Genomic DNA, 11,815 nt, shown 5'->3' on the forward strand with positions numbered 1-11,815 from the left:
CATCTGCACACCAATGCTGAATCCATTGTGTCCACCCCCAGCCTCCAGCACAAAGTAGTTCCACAGTCAACAATTCACCCCTCTTACAGACACTTATTGCTCATCTCTAACTCCTGACATACCATACTGAGGTGAGGTGAGAGTGACTTCCCTTGATATCAAGGCAACATTTGACCAGGTATGGCATCAAGGAGCCCGAGCAAAACTGGAATCAATGGGAATTAGGGGGAAACCCCTCCGCTGGTTGGAGTTATACCAAGCAATGGAAGATGGTTGTAGTTGTTGGAGAGGAATCATCTGAGCTTCAGGTCATCACTGCAGGAGTTCCTCAGGGTAGTGTCCTAGGCCCAACCATCTTCAGCTGCTTCATCAATGACCTTCCTTTAATCATAAAGTCAGAAGTGGGGATGCTCGCTGATGGTTGCACAATGTTCAGCACCATTTGCGACTCCTCAGATACTGGAGCAGTCCATGTAGAAATACAGCAAAAATTGGACAATATGGGATGATAAGTGGCAAGGTAAGATTCGCGCCACACAAGTGCCAGGCAATGACTACCTCAAACAAGAGAGAATCTAACCATCTCCCCTTGACATTCAATGGCATTATGATCACTGATTCCCCCACTGTCAACATCCTGGGGGTTACCATTGACCAGTAACTGAACTAGAGTAGCCATATAAATACCATGGCTACAACAGCAGGTCAGAGGCTAGGAATCCTATGAGGAGTAACTCACCACCTGACTCCCCAAAGCCTGTCCACTATCTACACAAGTCAGGAGTGTGATGGAATAATCTCCACTTGCCTGGATGATTGCTGCTCCAACAACACTCAAGAAGCTCGGCACCATCCAGGACAAAGCAGCCCACTTGATTGGCACCCCATCCACAAACATTCACTCCCTCCACCACCGACGTACAGTGACAGCAGTGTGTACCATCTACAAGATGCACTGCAGCCATGCACCAAGGCTCCTTAGACAGCACCTTCCAAACCCGCGACCTCTACCACCTAGAAGGACAAGGGCAGCAGATGCCACCTGCAAGTTCCCCTCCAAGCTACACACCATCCTGACTTGGAAATATATTGCCGTTACTTCACTGTCGCTGGATCAAAATCATGAAACTCCCTTCCTAACAGCACTGTGGGTGTACCTACCCCACATGGACTGCAGCAGTTCCAGAAGGCAGCTCACCACCACCTTCTCAAGGTCAATTAGGGATGGGCAATAAATGTTGACCTAACCCCGAAAGAATAAAAAATCTTTACAAGACAGAATGTGAAGCAATAAGGCCATAATGAGGGGTTTTATAGTTAAAAGAATTATTTTCCTATGAATGAGGAATTGAAAAATTTTAAAAGGGTTAATCTTCCAAAAAGGTTTAAAAAGTTCATCTCTATAATACTAAATGGACACGAGCCTCATCTTAAAACCATGAGAGGCAACTTCTGACAAGAGGGATTCGCTCCCAAAGTCACAAACCTCACCACACAGTAAAACATAGATCACGTAGTTTTTATTTTTTTTTAGAGATACAGCACTGAAACAGGCCTTTCGGCCCACTGAGTCTGTGCCAACCAACAACCACCCATTGATACTAATCCTACATTAATCCCATATTCCCTACCACATCCCCACCATTCTCCTAGGGGCAATTTACAATGGCCAATATACCTATCAACCTGCAAGTCTTTGGCTGTGGGAGGAAACTGGAGCGCCCAGCAGAAACCCACACAGTCACGGGGAGAACTTGCAAACTCCACACAGGCAGTACCCAGAACTGAACCCGAGTCACTGGAGCTGTGGTGCTAACTATTGCGCCACTGTGCTGTTACAAAAGTTAGCACAGTGTAATATTTGATAAGATGGTTTTGTGCTGATAGCCCGAAACCACAGTCAAAGCAAACCAAACCCAAAAAACTGGATTATAATCTTGAAACACTGTTAACTAATAAAAAATTTATCATCTCAAGCTTGGCTTTCTTAGAAATCAAAGAGGACAGCTCTTATCCAGAAATTGACAGTCATCCAGCCTTATTTGGGAAATAAAGGGGGATGAACTTATTTACAATTAAGGCAACATCCCACATGTAAGAAATTAGTTACACAACTTGAAAAACAGTCTAACAATTGGAAGCACACATTGGAATTTTAGATTCGTTGGACTCGCTCCAGCATCTCTCACAGTAAATGTACGACTATTGGACTAAGGCGATGATAATTCTTGTTAACTCTGTAGTCTTCTACTCGGGTTTTTAACGTAAATGTTACTGTAATAATTGATGGATATCCTACTTTAAATATTTTACTGTAACAATATTTGGATTTAAAAATTGGATTTTCTACTAGAAATAAGATTGTATGTTCTATCTTTCCCCAGAACTATTAACGTTGCAATTGACTGTCTCACCAACTGTGAATTGCATGTTTGGTTCTTCAATAAACTTTTATATAATTTAGAATTTATATTGTCTCACAGTCTTTTGTATCACTAACTTATGAACTCTTTGGTAGGGAGGTACATTACTGAGGAGAAAGTCCTGGACCTTCATAATATGTGGGTTATTATAATCTGGCTGAAACTTGTTAAAATGGCTATCTGGAGGACAGTAATATTGTCAGCTGGTTCCTTTCTTTTAGGGAGAGTTAGATCAGTCCTTCAGACCCATTCAGTGTCTTTAGGATCTGTCTTTCTCAACCTTAAGTTGAGAGTGATCATCTGAGAAGTATGCCTGATCTGGGATAGCCCCAAAAAGTGGGTGGGATTATAATCCACCACAAGAAGACTACTTGGCAGGTATCAGGTAAAAATGGGGCGGACAGGACAATGGAGCTTTGAAATAAAGTTTATGGCTGAAAAACATTAAACAGAAATATGACAATTTAACAGTGTTAAACACCTTAGTGAATACCCTTGTGCAACTACAAATCCTTTCTCTACCTTTTACTAGTATTCCTACAGGGTGACTTTTTCAGAGCTAGATGCTCATATTCCTATAATAAAAGCAAAATACTGCAGATGCTGGAAATCTGAAACAAAAACAAGAAGTTCCGAGGAAGGGTCACTGACCCGAAACGTTAACTCTGCTTCTCTTTCCACAGATGCTGCCAGACCTGCTGAGTGATTCCAGCATTTCTTGTTTATGCTCATATTCCTGCTCTGACTGCTTAGATGATCTTGGCTAACGTCCTCTGGATTTTGGAGCCTGTGAGGGCCCCACCAAAAACTGCCATGCCTGCACCTGTGCAGGGGCAGACTCAGCCATTGAGACTGAAGACTCTAGCAGGGGTGGTGAGGGGCTGCAAGTAAGAAGTCAGGAGTGGAAGTGCTTTGAGCAGAGTCCCCATTTCCATGTGCCCTTTCTCCATCTTTCTTCTCATAGTCCACCCCCAGTTCCCTGCTAGCCAACAGCTGGAGAGCACTTCGTTGTATTTAGTGAGGTGCTGAACAGGTAAGGCTTGATTTGCCTCAGTCCTGCTAAAGGTGGCAGTCTAAACATGTTAGCATGCACTTGGTTGCCTGTCGCATCTGCTGCTTCATACAGGTGGTTACTCTTTCCATGGACATAGACATTAGCATGAAAGCCTGAGACATCATGATACTCAAGCTAGAGATTGACTCCTTCAATAGTGCCACAGTGCTTCTGGAAATGCTGACAGAACCTCATACATTTCTACTGCTGCTCCAGAATTGATGACCCCTGAACTTCAGCATCTGTTTTCAGCTGAGCAGAATTTGGAGGATCCTACACCCTGCAATGGGAACTCTCCACTGCTGTCCCTGTCTCCACTACCTGCTCCTTCTCACTTGTGATGTGTGCTTCAGCATGTGATGACCCAACTACCTGTCTTGGAGATGTGTTTATCTGGGGGTGAGCATGAGTCATATTACAGTGCATCCTCAGAATGAGTGACCTCTTCTGAGGAATCTTCATCTTCCTCTGGCACCTCCATGGGACACTTGTAGGACCTGTGGGAGATGAATTAGAACTGACAAGGTGAGAGGGTTCTAAGTCATCATTGAACACATTATCATGTTTTAGTGATTGCAGACAGCAAATATTGGATGCCATGTGGTGTGTTATGTTTAATTCTGTCGCCAGATAGCTGGGAGACCCCCATATCTCCATCGTCAATGGCCAGACATGTTGAGACTCAGCTAATCTCCAGCATCTCCTCATCCACAGCTACCAAGGTGGCATTGACTCCAGGGTCAGCTCAGCTTCTCTGCCCCTCCCTGCTGTTCTGTGTTCTCTCTTTTTTCAAGGAAAGATAAAAAAGACCTATGAATGTGAGAAGTGGAATGCTTTGAGAGGTTGGAAAGACAACATATGTATAGGGTTGCTGTGAGGAATGGATGTGACATTGCCATAAGATGAGGGTGAGTATCTGTGGTGGCTGATCATATGGGGATATGAGGAGGTCCCTTGACAGAGAAGGATGGGTGCACCTGCAAGGTTTGTTGGTCTGAGGAGCGAGGTGCAGGAGAAGGCTGGGGAAGGCAGAGTGAGAAGGGTTTGTATTTGAATGGTCTGCCACTCACCTTTTGAGGCCTAATCTGGTCATCAAACCTCTTGTGATACTCTAACCAGGAGCGAGGCACCCCAGGCAGACTTCCCCAGCCACTTCCAACCACGTTTGCTTGTTCTGTGAGGCTGCCTTCTTATCGTCCTTTACAGCCACAGCGTGATGTCCAGGGATGCATCTGAGAAACGTGCTGCTGCCTTGCCACATTGAGACTTCATCTGTCCTGGCTCTGTTATACCACTTCGACAATCCTTCTATTCTAACCCTTGCAGGGTCCCTTTAAATAGTGGAACTGAAGAGACTGCTGTGGGTCATCATCACGCCCGCCCTCTCTAATTGGTTGGGAAACCTGGAAGTCAGATGCGAATGTCATGGTTGAGTTAAAAAGCCACTGACAAACACGCTGCTGAAACTTTGGGGTTCCCAATGTGCTTCCAGTGACAAGTGACAGTTAAAATTCACCCCTGTGTGGCTCAGGGAGGATTTTTCAACTTGATTGGTTGAAGAGCCTCGCTGTTTCTTGCCCCGCTCACAGATTCTACTGTTACCCCAAAGAGGCTGACACACTGGTTCAGACGCCGGATTAGATCAACTGTCCCCTCAAAAACTTTGTGGGCACCTGTCACAAGAACACAAAGAACACCAAGAGTTAGGAGCAGGAGTAGGCCATTTGGCCCGTCGAGCCTGCTCCGCCATTCAATAAGATCATAGCTGCTCTGATTGTGGCCACAACTCCACTTTCCTGTCGGCCCCCCCATAACCCTTGACTCCCTTGTCGATCAAAAATCTATCAAACTCAGCCTTGAATATATTCAATGATGCAGCCTCTGCTGTTCTCTGGGCAAGAGAATGCCACAGACTAACAACCCTCTGAGAGAAAAAAATTCTCATCTCAGTCTTAAATGGGAGACCCCTATTTTTAAAACTGTGTCCCTTAGTTCTAGATTCTCCCACAAGGGGAAACATCTTCTCAGCATCTACCCTGTCAAGTCTCCTCAGGATCTTACATGTTTCAATAAAATCATCTCTCTTTCTTCTGAACTCCAATGAGTACAGGCCTAATCTGCTCAACCTTTCCTCATAAGAAAACCCCTTCATTCCAGGAATCAGTCAAGTGAACCTTCTCTGAGCTGTTTCCAATGCAATTATATTCTTCCTTAAGTAAGGAGACCAAAACTGTACACAGTACCCCAGGTGTGGTCTAACTAAGGTCCTGTACAACTGTAACTGTACCACTTCCCTACTTTTATACTCGGTTCCCCTTGCAATAAATGCCAATATATCATTTGCTATCTTCGTCACTTGTTGTACTTGCATGCTACCTTTTTGTGATTCATGTACGAGGACACCCAGATTCCTCTGTACCGTAGAGTTCTGCAGTCTCTCCATTCAAATAATATACTGTTTTTCTATTCTTCCTGCCAAATTGAACAAGTTCATATTTTCCCACATTATATTCCATCTGCCAAATTTTTGCCCACTTACTTAACCTATCTAAATTCCTTTGTAGATTCGTTATGTTAGCAAGCCAAATGGCAAGCACTGTTCCTTCATTACTGACTGCCAAATCTGGGCCATTACTATTAGACCTAATAAACAAAAGTGTTCAAAGAAATGAAAATAATAACATATTCTTTTAATGCACATATGCTTTTTCAGCCTGAGTTGCTTATATCTGTGCCCAGGAGGTTAATATTGATTCCTGGACAATCCTAGAGGGAGCAGTCATCAACCTTCCAGTTTCTTCGGATAGTCTTTGGGGTAGAATCACTGTAAAATGACATGGAACCATTATGATGTTACAAGTTTCATTTATATACAATTTAAATGCCCCAGACTATTTCAAGCAGTGATTTCTCACATATGCCAAGCACACCCAGGAGCTGTTAGAAAGGCATTAGAGGAGGAAGGTGTGGTCAACCATGTCAAAGGCTGCAGATGGGTCGAGAAGGATGAGAAAGGATTGTGCACCATGGTCATAATCACGTAGGATATAATTAAATTTCAGTGCTCTGGCAGAAGCAGAAATCTGATTGGAGAGGTACAAACATGAAGTAATGGAAAAGGTGGGTACAAAGTTAGAAGATGACAACACTTCAAAGAACTTTAGAGAGGAAAGGGAGGTTGGAGATAGGGCAGAGTCAGGAGTAGATTTTTTGAGGAGGAGTGTGATGACAGTAGATTGAAAAGGGAAGGGTAAGGCCCCCTATGATATACCTCAGGACATTTTACTATTTTAAATACGCTGTACAAGTGCAAGTTGTTACTGATGGATCTGGTCTGGTTTGTATGCATTCTGGGTGTTGCTCATATTTCCTCTGCCTAATGCTTTGGGAACTGCTGTGAATGAAAGAAAGACTTGCATTTATATGGCAGCTTTCACAACCTCGAGACTTTCTAAAGTACTTTGAAGCCAAGAAAGTACTTTTTGAGCTGAAGTCAATGTTGTAATTTAGGAAATGCGGCAGCCAATTTATGCACAGCAAGCTCCACAAAAAGCAATGTGATAATGGCCAGATGCTCTGTTTTTAGTGATGTTGGCTGAGGGATAATTGTTGGCCAGTATACTGAGAATGCCTTTGCTCTTTGAAATAGTGTTATGGGATCTTTTATGTCCACCTGAGAGGGCAGACCGGATTTAGTTTAATGTCTCATCTGCGAGATGCCACCTTTGACAGTGCAGAACTCCCTCACTACCACATGGAGTGACAGCCTAGATTTTGTGCTCAACTCTCTGGAGTGGGACTTGAAGCTACAACCTTCAGATTCAGAGAGAGAATGCCAACACTGAGCCGAGGCATTAAGCAAAAAAAAAATCGATCTCAAGAGGATTTTAAATGTGAAGTAAGAGAAAGAATGTTGCCTTGTCTAAGAGGGTATCAAGCCTGGGACAGCAACATGAGAGTAGGAAGGTTGAAGAGTGGGAAGGGTTGGAGTAGGGATTGTGAGGGGGGGAAATCCAATGAGGCATGACAACAGGAGAGAGCGGCCTAAAAGAGGTAAATAAAAAAGGATGAGAAATTGGAGGGAGTGGCATTGAAATGATAGGCTTGGATCCAGAGTGGCAGTCAAAATGCAGACAGAGGGAAAATCAAATTACATAGGTGTGGTCGCATAACAAGATTTGGATAGACATGTCCTACTAATGAAAGGGAAATAGAGAGGAGACAATAAGATATGCCATTTAGGCTGAAATAGAATGCACACTATTTGGATAATATTTGATTTTGAGCTACTTGCATGTTAAAACAAACTACCAAACCAGTATATTAGTCTAGATAGTCACCAGATAACTGCATCATATTTGTGATTATAACCACTTATTTCTTCACATATTTTCAGATTCATTCCATTTTAAAAATTTTCTTGCTTAATTTATCATTTTTTAGCATGTGGCTGCTTTCACCAATAGAAAATTATCAATGCAAAGGCCAATTGCAGCTATAATGGCTGTTGTACTGATCTGTAGAATACAAACTGTTAAGTATCTGACTCAGTGAGTGAGTGGAATTTGATACTAATAGATAAGTAAAACAATACAGGAGTATAAAAATAATTTTGGACTTATTAGGAGTATTTTCTTCTTATCCAGACCAAAAGCAAACAGTGGCTCACATTCTTTCGCTCTGTCCCTCATCTTCTGTTCAATGCAGGTTACACTGGAGGAGGTAATGTCTGTATGTTTGGTAATAATCCAACAATCTATAGGCTTCTTCAAACAAACAGCAAGGAGCTGAATCACTACTAATAATTAAAACACAAACTTCCATCGCAAAGCCAATTAAACTGTCATGTCAATAGCCAATCACCCTCAACAGAGGTGAAAAAAACTGAACCGTTCTGATGAAAGTTCATTGACCTGAAACATTAACTCTGCTTTTCTCTCTCCACAGATGCTGTCAGACTCGCTGAGTGTTCTTCAGTATTTTCGACTTTTATTTCAGTAGAACCAATGAATGATAACAGAAATATAATTGCTAGAAAATGTTCTAATTTGGAACAATGAGCAACAAAACACATTCTTACGCTTTCCAGTCGGGTAAAATAGCACAATGGAGCAATCTGGAATTCCTATGCAATAATTGTCATTCACAGAGCACAAGAAAAATACATTGAGAGAAACACTACAACACAGAGTTGGCTGCCAAAATAACAGACAGTTTAATGGTGCTCGCTTTTATTAATGTGCGAGTGCTATGAATGTTGGACTTTGTAACATTATTATGTTCTAAAAACTGTAATTTTTAATGTAGTTTAAAATTGAGTCAGAGAAGTCAGGTGACCTCACATCAACTCTGCTGAAAGGCAAGACAAGGATCTTGGTTGCCAGGATAACTAAGATCACAGATCAAATACCTTTTTGAAAAGCAGAGACTGCAGGGGTATAACACCTGAAGAATAATGGGTTTCGCCCTCCAGACTATCAGATCGTAAACAAGGAATCAGTGACTCTAGAATGTAAATATGAATTGCCATTGCTAACACCTGGAAACAATGGAAAGCCCAGCTGGCTCTGCTGTAGCCAAACTTGTGGACTTTGCATATTGGAAGAGACAATTGGCTATTGACTTTTGATTCTGGATAAATTCAACAGATTTCCAGAAGGTAGGCAGCCTCAGAGAAGGCTGTAAGGAAGAAGACCAGAAGGGAGAGAGAGAGGAAACACCTTCTTTCAGAAGACTGATACAGCAAAAGACTATGAAGACTTGAACATGTTTTGAAAGGTGAAGTTTGTGGAGAAGGAAAATACGAACAGGATCACCAGGGATCACCTTATTCATGGAAGTCCAGGTTGAATGTGCTGGGAAGAATTGAGCGAAGAGGACTCACAAAGAGATCCAACCAATTGCAATGAGGATTGGGACTTTTAACCACAAAGATTTTGCCATCAAGGAGGACTGTATAACGTATAAGTGTGGTGTGAGGTTTTCAAGTGTTTTAATAAGAAAATACCTTTCTTTGTAATTTGGGGTTTCAGCTACTTACAAAGTACTATTTAGTTAATGGGGATTTCTTTTAGTTTAGTTGTCATAATGAAAGTCTTAAAACGTGAAATCTTGTCATGTAACTTTTTAAATTGGTGTAGGGAGTTCATATCTCGTGTTTTAACGTCAACAGTCTCACTGAGGTCATAACAGTAAGTTGTTCAGCAAATTATGGTGAGGAAGAGATACCCCGTTTAAACTGTGGCGTATCATTCCTACAGGTAGTAAAATTAACAGCTTTTTAAAATGTTACATTTTTTCTTAATATTCCTTTGTCTCTATTCTCTCTCTTAATCCAATCTTTCTTTCCCTTTATTTCTTTCTGTACCTGATTGGACTCTAATTCACCCTCCTTAGGAACATAGGAAATAGAAGCAGGAGTAGGCCATTCGGCCCCTTGAGCCTGCTCTACCATTCAGCTAGATCATGGCTGATCATCTACCTCAATGCCACTTTCCCACACTATCCCCATATCCCTTGATATCTTTAATAACTAGAAATTTATCGATCTCTGTCTTGAACATACTCAATGACTGAGCCTCCATAGCCCTCTGGGGTAGAGAATTCCACAGATTTACCACCCTCTTAGTGAAGAAATTTCTCCTCATCTTAGTCCTAAATTGCCTATCTCTTATTCTGACACTGTATCCCCTGGTTCTAGACCCCCAGCCAGGGGAAACATCCTTCTTGCATCTACCCTGTCGAGCCCTGTAAGAATTTTGTATGCTTCAATGAGATCACCTATCATTCTTCTAAACTCTAGAGAATATAGGCCCAGTCTCCTCAGTCTCTCCTCAGAGGATAATCCTGCCATCCCAGGAATTAGTTTGATGAACCTTCGTTCCACTCCCTCGATGGCAAGTATATCGTTCTTTAGGTAAGGAGATCAAAACTGCACACAATACTCCAGATGCTGTCTCACCATGGCTCTGTACAATTGCAGCAAGACTTCTTTACTCCTGTACTAAAATCCTCTTGCAATAAAGGCCAACATACCATTTGCCTTCCTAATTGCTTATTGCACCTGCATGTTAACTTTCAGTGATTTACGAACAAGGACACCCAGTTCCTTTTGGACATCAACACTTCCCAACTCTAATCATTTAAGAAATACCCTGCATTTCTGTTTTTCCTCCTAAAGTGGATAACTTCGCATTTTTACACATTATATTCTATCTGCCATGGTTCTTGCCCACTCACTTAACCTGTCTAAATTCCCCTGAAGCCTCTTTGCATCCTCCTCACAATCCACAATCCCACCTAGTTTTGTGTCATCAGCAAACCAGTATATACTACATATGGTCCTCACATCCAAATTATTGATATATATTGTGAATAACTGGGGCCCAAGCCCACTAGTCACAGCCTGCCAACCTGAGAATGAACGTTTATTCCTACTCTCTGTTTTCTTTCCGTTAACCAGTTCTCAATCTATGCCAAATCCTTCTCTATTGTTCCCATTTCTTTCTGAATCCTTAAATCTCATTGGTTAAGACTGTTGGCCCTGTTGTTCGCCAAAGTCCCAGATGCCCCAATGCGCTTGCTGTGCTGATATTAGTTCACATTTGCAGCAACTTAGGGGGTAAAACATTTTTGAGCTGCAGGGTGAGGAAAAACATCTAACTAATGGTGCACGCTGTAAAATGTCTGGCTACAGCAAATTATTCACAGCTAAGATTGCCTATTTCTAATTGATTTATTTTGCAATCAGTACTTCACCGCTTAACATGAAACTATGAAGAGATATTTACTGCAAATTCCACTTCTGGGAACCACTGTAATTGCTTTCCAGAATAAATGTTTATTGCTTTTTGGCAAAACCAAGACATGACACTAAATTATTATAGTGCTTTACACAATAGCAAAATGGTTTCATGTGAAAAGAAATCCAAACCGACTGCCTTTTCTGTCTCACTTTACAGTATTACACCTATAACCTGTAGCCTGTTTTATGGAATTCCAAGTGTATTTCCAAGTAGAAAATATGTCAATAAACATTAGACCTACATAATGATCAGCAAGATAGAAATCAAACATTGTGAGTTCATTAAGAATTAGCACATCAGATATACCATTTATTTTTTTATTTAGAGATACAGCACTGAAACAGGCCCTTCAGCCCACCGAGTCTGTGCCGACCAACAACCACCCATTTATACTAACCCTACAGTAATCCCATATGCCCTACCACCTATCTACACTAGGGGCAATTTGTAACAGCCAATTTACCTATCACCTGCAAGTCTTTTGGCGGTGGGAGGAAACCGAAGCACCCGGAGGAAACCCACACAGACACAGG

The sequence above is a fragment of the Heterodontus francisci genome, chromosome 6 (assembly GCF_036365525.1).
Source record: "Heterodontus francisci isolate sHetFra1 chromosome 6, sHetFra1.hap1, whole genome shotgun sequence".
Taxonomy (NCBI): domain Eukaryota; kingdom Metazoa; phylum Chordata; class Chondrichthyes; order Heterodontiformes; family Heterodontidae; genus Heterodontus; species Heterodontus francisci.